Genomic DNA, 10,970 nt, shown 5'->3' on the forward strand with positions numbered 1-10,970 from the left:
CTTTTCTCCACATCCTCATCAACACTTGTTGTTTGTTGTCTTTTTGATAATCATTCTTCTAACAGATATGAGGTGATATCTTATTATGGATTTGACTTGCATTTCCTTGATGATTAGTGATATTGAGCATCATTCCATGTACCATTTGTATGTCTTCTTTGGAAAAATGTCTATTTGGATCTCTGCCCATTTTTAAATCTTGTTTATTTCTTTTGAGTTGTGTGAGTTCTTTATATATTTTAGATATTAACCTCTTATCAGATCTTATTTTCAAATATTTTCTCCCATTCTATAGTTTGCCTTTTCATTTTGTTGATGATTTTCTTTGCCATACAGAAGTTCTTTAAAATTTATTGTAATGCCACTTGTGTATTTTTACTTTTTTTGTCTTGCTTTTGGTGTCAAATCAAAAAAAAAAAAAATCATTGCCAAGACTCCTATCAAGAAGCTTACCCCTTATATTTTCTTCTAGGAGTTTTATGGTCTCAAGGTCTTATATTCAAGTCTTTAATCCATTTTTTTTTTAAATTTTTGTGTATGGTAGTTTCTTTCTAGAATTCTTTTTTTAAAAAAAGATTTTATTTATGCATACAAGAACTGGGGTACAGGCCAGAAGTGGGGTTGAGAGGATTCACCAGAGACAGAGTGGGGAGTAGAACAGGTGGATCTACTGAAATACACTGCTGAGGGGAGCAGCGGGCAAGTCAGGAGAGGTCTGCTGTGCCATGTGGGTTAGCTCCCACGCCACAATGGCTGGCGATAGCTTGATAGTGCTGAGACTTTGACCCCTGCGCCACCAGGGAAGCCCTGGATCCTAGACTTTTTTTAGTCTACACCCTAACCTATTATAGCAAAATCCCTGAGAGAGTCTGCTAGAATCTTCCAGGACTAGGAACCCAGTGATTTGTGTTTCATATTATTGGACATCTTCAGATATTGGGTAATCTTTATCTAGGGACAACAATCTAGTTCCCTGGAACTTTCTACTTTCGTTTCTGCCTGTGCTCACTGGACCACTGTGGAAAAAAGACTGCACATGCCAGGGCTTCAGACACTTGAGGATAGCTTCTGTGCCTCATCCAGAGCCCCTTTTCTTTAGTTACCCTTGTTGGCTCTCATTCTGTTTGTGCCAGTGTCCCTTTGAAGTCCGCAGTTCTCTCTGCAGCAGTCCAGTGATCAAACCATTCTGGAACCCTATTATTTTGAACCAGCATTTATTTAATCTCCCCATCATTTACCTCAAAAACAAGACAATGTCTCCATAAAGAAATAATATTTTATCATAAATAAGTCCTGATGAACACGGTACTTCCTAATGAACACAAGTTAACAAACATTGCAAAGATGAAAGTAAATTAGATTCAACTATATTTTCTTGAATTTCCCTTTCATTCCTTTTACAATATAGGACATTTGGTCATTTCCAGTCTGCCTGGCTCCTATTCCAATCTGGATGATTTATAATCTCAGGAATGATTCTTCAGTTGTTTTATTTTTTAAAGCTAATTCAGCAAGAACCAAAGACTTGAACTTTTGAAATAACTACTTTCTTATTATCCTTTCTTTTGCGTAGGATTCCAGTTTTTCCACATGTCCTGTCCTGACAATTATGTAGGAAGTATAATATAAGATACAAGGTTATGTGTGTTTCCATTTCTTTCATTAATGCCTATCATTATCCCTAAGCATGTTCTTCTGCCTTCCTCATTAATCACTGTCCTCTGACAGCAAAGTGCTAAAGCATATCTGCTCACTTTTGGTTCATAGGTTGCTTTGCAGAACTGGAGGCAAGAGACTGAAATTCTGACTCCAAATTTACAAGCCCACTTTCATCTGTAACCATTCCCAACTTCCTCCTGAAATAGTAGAGCTTATATTCCTCTGAAAGTGTTCTGATCTCATTACCTTCCACCTTCACAAGGACCTGATTGAATGAATTATCTTCCTTATATTCTGAATACTAAACCTCTCTCCTGGAGTCTTCCAATTCCCATTTAAACATGACTATCATTTAAATTTCCTCCCTCTCATAATTCCCTTTCATTTAGAACTACAACTCTTTTCTCCCTTTATAACCAAACTTCATATAAGAGCAAATTGTCTCCACCTCCTTACCTCCCACTATCCATTCCAACTCCTTCAACTTGAACTTCCCAGACATCATCTCTCTCCTTGACTTTTACATTGGCTTCCTGACTTTCCTATATCTCCTGTATCCCTCAATCAATTTCCTGCAGTCTAAGTATACTTTTAAAAATCCAATCATTGCACTCCCCAGCTTGAAACCTTTCAGTGTCTTCCTATTGATATCCAGGGAAAGTTTTAAGTCACTGGATGATAAGAGACTGCACCTGGCCTCTGCCCACCCATCTAACCATACCTGTATCTCTCCTCCTTCCTGCACTCTGCTCCCACTGCCTCAGTATCACCTTTATTTCCTTCTCTGTCCATCCTTTGCTCTTAGTCTGCTCAGCTCTGGGGTTAGTTATGTAGCTCCTGATCCTTCATGTCTTAGCCCAATTGGGTTCCCATATTATTTGCTCACATATCAATCTTCCCCACATATAGTATTCAAGATGCTTTGTTGTTCCTTTCTTTTCCTTTAAAGTCTTGTGGAGATAGAATTCATGCATCATACTGTTCACCGATTTAAGGCATAGAGATCAATAGATTTCAGTATAATCACAGAGTTGTACAACCATCATCACTGTCTAATTTTAGAACATTATTATCACTGTTGAAAGAAATCCCATGCCCATTAGCAACCACTGCTACCCCTCCAATCCCAGGCAATCATTAATTTACTTTCCGACTCTATAGACATTTTATATAATTGGAGTTGTGTAATATCTGGTCTTCTGTGATTGACTTCTTTAACTTAGCACATATTTTCGAGGTTCATCTCTGTGGTAACATGTCTCAAGACTTCATTCCTTCTTAGTTCCAAGTAACAATTCATTGTAAATACATCATATTTTATTCATTCATTTATCAGTTGATGGACATTTAGATTATTTCTACTTTTTAGCTCTTGTAAATAATGCTGCTATCAATGTTTGTGCACAAGTTTTTGCATGAAGGTATGTTCTCATTTTGCTTGGATGTATTCCTAGGATTGGTAGGGCATATGGCATCCATATGTAACATTTTGAGGGCCTGCTAGACTGTTCACCAAAGAAGCTGCACCATTTTACATGCGAGTGAATGAAAGTTCTGCTTTGTCCACATCCTCACCACTTTTATTGTCTCTTTTTTTTATTTTAGCCACCCCAAAAGGTGTTAAGTGATATCTTGTTGTGGTTTGATGTGCAGTTCCCTGACGGCTAGTGATGTCGAGTATTTTTCCAGTGACATCGAATATCTTCCCAGTGCTTATTGGCCATTCGTTGATCTTCTCTGGAGAGATGTCTATTCAAATCCTTTGCTCATTTTTAAATTGTTTTTTAAAATCTCCTGTCCCTTATCATATGTGATTTGCAAAGATTTTCTCCCAATCTCCCGGTTGTCTTTTTAGTTACTTGAAAAATTGTATAAAACATGAGTTTTTTTTATTTAGGTGCAGTTAGTCTCATCTATTTTTAATTTTGTCACTCACACTTTTGGTTTTTACTTATGAAATCACTGCCTGACACCAAAACACAAGCATTTACTCCTATTTTTCATCTAAAAGTTGTATAGTTTTACAAGTTTCATAGTTCTTACATTTAGGCCTTTGATTGATCTTGAGGTAATTTTTGTGTATGGTGTGAGGTAGGGATCCAGCTTCATGTTTTTGCAGGTTGATACCCAGTTACCACAGTGCTACTTGGCACCCTTCTCAATAGTTTATCTAATTAAGGATTTATTTCTGGACTTTCAATTCTATTCTATTGTCTGTCCTTATGTGTTATCTAATATAGTTTTGTGGTAAGGTGGGTTTTGTTTGTTTTTTAAGGGCAAGCTAAAAAGAAAGGAATTTTACTGAGATACAAGGCCCTTGGTTTTATTTTTACTTTTTGATCCTCTTCATCCATTTCTCCCACCCCCAGCCCCTATCAACAACCAATCTGTACATATGAACTGTTTTTTTTTTTCATTCTCTTAATTCCACATATAAAGAGATCATATGTTATTTGTCTTTCTCTGTTGGACTTATTTCACTGAGCGTAATATTCATATCGTCTCATTCTCTACTATAGTTCTGATATATATAACTATAATACACATGTATGTATATGTATATCATACTATATGATGGTGAATAGGAATAATATATATTAGTGAATAATAGTATGCATGATATGTAATATGTAATATTGATAGCAAGTACTTGCTTGTATATGGTATATGTGTGTATATATTTATATATATTCATCTAGTAATGGATGTAGTATGTTTTGAAATCAAGAAGCATGTCTCTAATTCAGTTTTCTTTTTCAAAACTGTGTAGGTTATTCTGGCTTCCTTATACTTTCATATATATTTTAGGATCACAATTGACAAATTCTGCAGGAAACAAAGGCAACTGGGATTTTGATAGTAATCACATAAATCTGTGGATTAATTTGGGGAGTATTGCCATCTTTACCACATAAAGTCTTTGATCTATGAACATAAGATATCTCTCCATTTTTTTTTAGCTCTTTAATTTCTTTCAGCAATATTTTATTGCTTTCAGAAGTCCTGCATTTCCTGTCTTAAATTCATTCCTAGGTATTACATTCTTATTAATGCTATTAAAAATGCAGTTTTCCTTAGTTTCAGTTTCAGAATATTCATTGCTAACAATTATTATTTAAAAATTTTTATATAATTAAAATTAATTTTTATATACTGATATTCTGCCACCTTGCTAAACTCATTTATTAGTTCTAACAGTTTCTTAGGGGATATGTTAGGATCTTAAATATACAAAAGCTTGTCATCTGCAAGTAGAGTTTTATTTCTTCTGTTTTAATCAAGATACATTTTATTGCTTTTTCTTGTCAAATTGTCAGGGCTAGAACTTCTACTACAGAGCTGAGTAAAGGTGGAGAGAACAGACATCTTTATGTTTTTCATCTTGGGGGGAAATAATCATCTTTCACTATGATGGATTTTTATAGATGAAGCATTCATCAAGTTGAGGAAATTCTGTTTGTAGTTCATTATATCAGCACACCTTTAATTACCTGGTGTCTGTATTCCCTGTGAGGCAGTAAGCCCAGGTGTGTTCAGAGCAAAGTGCCCGGCATGCAGGAACCGCTTGCTAACAGTTTCCCCAAACAACAGAAAGAAATTGTCCTTTTAACCTCATGCTCTTCCTTTGTTTTGTTCTCATCCCAACTTTTGTATATAATTGTCTTCTTCCTACTATTTCAACTGTTTCTATTTTCTACCCCTTTAGAGTCCCCAGGGAGAAGATAGTTGACATTATCTTGTAACCTCCAAGATAGCATGATCTTCCTACTCTTTCAACTACTTCTTTATTTTCTTCCCTATTTGGATTCCTAGGGAGCGAGTCAGCAGAGGTCTGCTGCGCCATGTGAGTCACCTCCCTGACTGGGGATCGAACCCGTACTGCAGTGGCTGCGGACAGCTTCATAGTGCTGTGTTTTACATAATCTTGTAACAACCTCCAGCCTGTCATGATCTACACTCTTTTATAAAGACTGTTGTTCGACCTGCTGATCCTCTTGCCCTGTTTGAAGTCTGCTTTCCCGAGACCAGAGCGCATTTCAACTCTCTCCAACATTCCCTTACTTTGCTACTACAAAGTCTAAGTCACTCTTTTCAGAATCGCTATTTCCTGGTCAGCAAAGGGACTTTGACTGTCAGCCTGCATTCCATGCAGAGGAGAATCCCCTCTTCTGGCTCACTCGGGCCCCCAGTGCAAAGAAGCAATCACTGCAATGCAGGGAGATAACCCAAGTGAGCTTCTCCCCAGAGGCCAGGGCTACAGAAACTCCTAACCAGTCTGTGTTGATTCCAGGCCACTCCCTCTCAGCTGTGTATGAGAATCTTCTTACTGTCCCTTGGGCTCACCAGGCAAGCTGGGGTGCACTCCCATCCTGTTCCCTCATCTCCCCCCATAGGCTCTCCTCTGACTTCAAAGTATGTGTGACCAGACAGCTCCTCTTCCTTCCCTCCCATCATATCTATTTCTTTTGGGTTTTTTGAAAGATTTCTTTATTTATGCATACAAGAACTGGGGTACAGGCCAGAGATGCAGGGGGTGAGAGGATTCACCAGAGACAGACAGGGGAATAGAACAGGCGGATCTACTGAAATACACTGCTGAGAAGAGCAGTGGGCGAGTCAGGAGAGGTCTGCTGCGCCATGTGGGTAGCTCCCTGGCCAGGCATCGTGCTGCAGTGGCTGCGGATAGCTTCATAGTGCTGTGTCTTAACCCCATGCGCCACCAGGGAAGCCCCTATATCTATTTCTTTTGAACAGAGCTTGCACCGCCATTGCCACATTGTGGGCAATGTTAAAATTGCTTAAAGAAATCAGGTTCGTACTTTTAAAAAATGCTGACACTGAGTGCGTTGGTGTAGGGTCACTAGACATTTGAAACTATGTTTGATTGATTTCAGAATCTAGAAGTTTAATACACTGTAAGTCATACCCACTGAGAGTTTGTCTAACTAATGTCATATGCTTTCATGTTGATCAGCTGTCAATACAGCGGTGATGTGCCTCATTCTAATAAAGCTAATATTTGCCACAACTTCCTGATACACGAAAGTAGTGCCTTGAGGAATAGGCCACTTCCTCCTACTTTGCTTGTGGGGGACCCTGATCTTGCTGATGTCCCAGTCACGGCTTTCACCAGAATGGGTCTCCTTTTGGCCTAATCAATTCACCTCTCCCATCCTACAGGCCAAAGAAATTCTTTTTGAGAACTGGAGTGTGGGGGGGCTGAATTTTGCCCTGGAGATGTGAGAACTCCCCACCCCCTACCTCCCAAATATACCTGCTGATCCCGCCTTTCAGAGCAAGGGTGCCCCCCTTCCAGAGCTGGTTCTTAGAGTGAAATGTCTCCAAATGGGAAACTGGCATGTACCCTCCAAGGACATAAACCAAAAAGCAGAAAAATTTGGAATTCAGGAGACCAGAGGTCAGGCACAAAATCCTTTACTAGCTGAGAAAGTCGAGGGACCAGGGCTGTGCGCCAGAACAAGACAGCAAGGAGCCCAGCAAGGGGAGCGAGCTTGCAAAAAAGGAAACAGTCATTATCTGATCACTTAACCATGGGAAAATTAGTGTTTAGGATGGTTTTAAATTTCTGCTGGAGAGTTTTGGAAGAATTATTAGGATAATGAAATTGACTAAGATGATTTTCAAAAATGAGGTAATTATTATCTCCTGGAAGAATAAAGACTTCTGCAAGAAAGAAATGTGATCCTGAAAGTGTTTCTTCACTCAGCAGTGAACAGTACATACATAATTATAATAAAATTGAATATCGATTTAACCAAAAAAAATGCGATATAAATATTTTAAAGAATAGAAGGGGAGAAGATAAAGGTATGAAAGTGGGTTGGAGCAACCGGCCCCAGCTGCCATCGTCAGAAGTCCTCAGCATTTAAAGCAGACGAGCCCAGGGCTAACCGTGCAGACACATTATTTATAGATTTGGAGTGCACATCAGGAAACGAAGTCTGGACACAGGAATTTAGGAGGGAAATGGCACAGCAGACTGCGTTTTTCCTTCATGTCTTTTTGTGCTTCTTGAATTTGTAATTATGTAGCTTGGGCTGTGTTGTTATGATAAGTAAGCAAACCAGCAAACATACCTGAGATAAAAGAGTTTAAGATTCGAGAGAAGCAGCTGAAGACAGAGAAGAGTTGAGGCTTCTTCACCATGTGGACAGGAAAGTTGACTGATTTTGTAGGAAAATGTTCATGCAAGAATGTCACTTTGACCCATGACACACACATGAGAGAAGCGTGTTCAGGTGTGCCCCTGCAGCAGACCGACCCGGGCTCGGCTGGAACAGAGGATGAAGCTGCTGTTCTGGTTGCCCCTGGTCTGTCTTTCCATCCTGCCTAGAGTCTGGGGCATGTCTGCTCCCCAGCTCTCCTCCACTTTGCTGCAGGCACTCAGGTGCGGAGGGCGCTGTGGTTTGGACTCGGAGCAGGAAGAGTGTGTGGGTAGGGGACCTCTGAGGAATTTTGAAGAATGGGCAGACATTCTCGTCCTTGGGGGAGTAGGGCAGCAGCAGGACGGAGCCTGTCCAGTCTTGCCAGCAGGTGGTACCTGTGCCCCCTCTGCTGTCTCCTGGTCCCGATCAGCCTCTGTGGGCTGATGTGGTCACTCAAGGGAAGGAAAGTCTTTATTCTGCAGGGGCCTCCTGCATTTGAGCACCTGTGTCTTTCTCCAAGACTAGTTCTCAGTTTTCTCTCAAGAATCTGCCTCTCACCCCAACAGGTCCTATTGCCCCTGTGCTTGCCCCCATCCAAGCTTGGACCACCTGAAATGTCAAAGCCACCCCTGAGGAATCTGGGCTGAGTCCTCAGCTGGGTCAGGCCCTGGTCAGCCCGAGGTGACAGAAAGGGCACCTGAGTATGGAACCTCCTGGAATCAGCCTGGAATCCCCGGGAAAGTCAAGCAGGAGATGTGCCACTGTGGGAAAGAAGCTAAATCTGGGATTTGTCGCTCCAGCCTACCCCAGGTCTGGGATGAGCTGGACGGCGGCATCTGCCCACAGGTGCCGTGGGCGACACAGAACAGTCCTCTGGACACTTGCAGGACAAAGATAATCTCCAGTGTCTGGATCCTGATTGTTCCATGATCAAATGACAAAATAAAACAAAGTTCTTGTGATCTTAGGCTCAGTGGCAAGCAGAATGTTAGTTTCACAAATGAAAAAAATACGTTTTGGGAAGGGGAAGTCAGTCAGCAGGATGAGCACCTCCCTCCGTCCATACCCATGAAGTGGGCATCTAGTTAGTGTCTCCCAAATCTCTGACCCACTCAAGAACAGAAGAGATTCCAGGAAATGACCAGCCAGACCTCACCGTAGAGAATGTGGCTTGAGAGCTCATTTTGAGAGGCGCCTCCCCAGTGAGGAATCCTTGCAAATGCATGTGCCAGGAGGCCAGAGGGTGGAGAATTCGTGAGTGGGAGTTTTCTGAGCAGACACCTCGGGATGTGGAGGGTGTGGGCAGAGCCACCAGGCACCACGCCGAAGGACCAGGTCAGCGTCCAGACGTGAACACAGCCTGGTACAAGGAACAAACACACAGTCTACTAGCAGGCACCCTGCCGGGACTGTGGCGGAGCAGTGCTGGGTGGGGACTTTCCCACCGGGCCCAAGGCCTGGCCAGCCAGGGTCCGTGGCGGTGGCTGACAGCATGGGTTCTGGAGGTAGACGGAGTTAATGCCCGAAGATCCCGAGTCTGGGGCTGTCAGCCTGCCCTGTTAGGGGAGATCTCCTGCGGGTGAGAAAGTGATGCAGCAGGACAACATCAGTTCTGTTACAAAGAGAGTCTCCAAGAATGAATGAGCTTTTCCAGTGGGATTTAGAGGGAACCTTCACCGGAATGTCCAGGTCAGAGCCCAACACACCTGCACACTCAACCACATCACCCCAGGCTCCTCCTGGGCCTGCTGGGGCCCTGGAGGACAAGGATGCCATGGGCCTGGGGCCAGTGGCTGGCCGTGCAGCTGAGCAGTTTCCGCCCTCAGGGGGCTTTGCTCAGGCACCAGCCTTTGATTGTCTCTGTAACAGGATCTGAGAGAGGAGGTTGATCTATAACCTACAAGCTGACTCTCTGCTGCACCCAGGCCAGAGGGCTCAGGGAGGCGCCCTGCTTGGGGCCAGGAAGAATGTGTCACCATTCCCCGCCCCCCCACAGGAGAGGAGAGCTTGATTGTTAGCCCCCGGCCAGGGCAGACAGGCCAGCTTGTGCCTAGACGGCCCTCCTCAGGGCTCCCATATCCTTCACCCAAGGTCAAGAAAGGCCTCCAAAGCAGGGCTGAGGACTCCAGACACCCTGACTCTGCCCACTTCTTCCCTGTGAGGTGTGTTGTCTGGCAATAGGTGGTGGGCAGGAAGCACAGCCAGCACCGGAAGGGCAGGGAGGGCCAAACCACGAGGCCTCATCACAAATCTCACCTGCCCCTCGGACTCCCCATAACTTCTCAGCAGCAGCTGTTCCACAAGGGAAGCAGGAGGCCATGCCTTACCCACTTTACAGGGAGGTTTTAGGGCCCAGAGAAGAGGTGGCCACCCCAGCTGCAGCAGACTCAGTGACCGTGTCTTCTCCAGCAGCTGGGCCTTAGGCTGGCCCTGGGTGAGGAGAGAAAAGCATGGGATCACTTCCCAGGGCCAGGGGTTAATCTGGTGGGGGTGAGGTGAAATCTGAGGCCTGTGTGCATACACACGCGTGCACGCACACACACACACACACACACATGCAATAACCCTCCTCCCAGGGGAACGCCCCCCAAAAAGCAGTCCACATGTGTGCCCAGGGGTTGAGTCAGCCCTGATTCTCTTTAGAACATAAATGGGTCCCTTTGCCCCACTGGGTTCTTGCCATTGTAGGCTCAAGGCGGACAGAGGCAGGATTCACAGGGGAAATCACAGGGGCTTTTCTCTTCACATCTGTGCTCTTCCTCACCCTCTTCCCTCCCTTTGCTCCCCCAAGGGCCCTGACCTAAAAGAATCCATGGAGATGCTCAAATAGAAGCCATTCAACTCAATGGGGGTCCTCCAACTTAAAAAATGTTCACCTCATCCATGTTTTAAATACAGAAGCTGTACAATTTACCCAAAACCAAGCACTGAAAATATTTAATTCCATCTAATTGCCTGTGGGGGGTGGGAAAAGACAAGGGGGAGAGAGCGTGGGATAGGAGAAAATTGGGAAGGAGCAGAGAGTATAAGTGGCAGCATCTAGCCAGGAAGAGAGAAACCACGCAAGGTGTTTGAGGATGGAGTTATTGAATACAGGGAACAAGGTGCTCATCAAAGAGTCAGGATGTGGAAGAGGAAAGGCCC

General features: G+C 43.3%; 1 protein-coding gene across 1 annotated transcript in view; it reads left to right on the forward strand.

The window, feature by feature from the left end:
• Positions 1-10,726, forward strand: part of CAPN13 (calpain 13) — an 80,125-nt gene extending 69,399 nt beyond the window's left edge. The window contains exon 23 of the mRNA XM_037528272.2: positions 10,618-10,726. The gene's annotated coding sequence lies outside the window, so the exon portion shown is untranslated. The remainder of the gene's footprint in view (positions 1-10,617) is intronic.
• Positions 10,727-10,970: the final 244 nt, after the last annotated feature.

This window comes from Talpa occidentalis, unplaced genomic scaffold (assembly GCF_014898055.3).
Source record: "Talpa occidentalis isolate TD23 unplaced genomic scaffold, MPIMG_talOcc4v2.1 talOcc4.5, whole genome shotgun sequence".
NCBI lineage: Eukaryota > Metazoa > Chordata > Mammalia > Eulipotyphla > Talpidae > Talpa > Talpa occidentalis.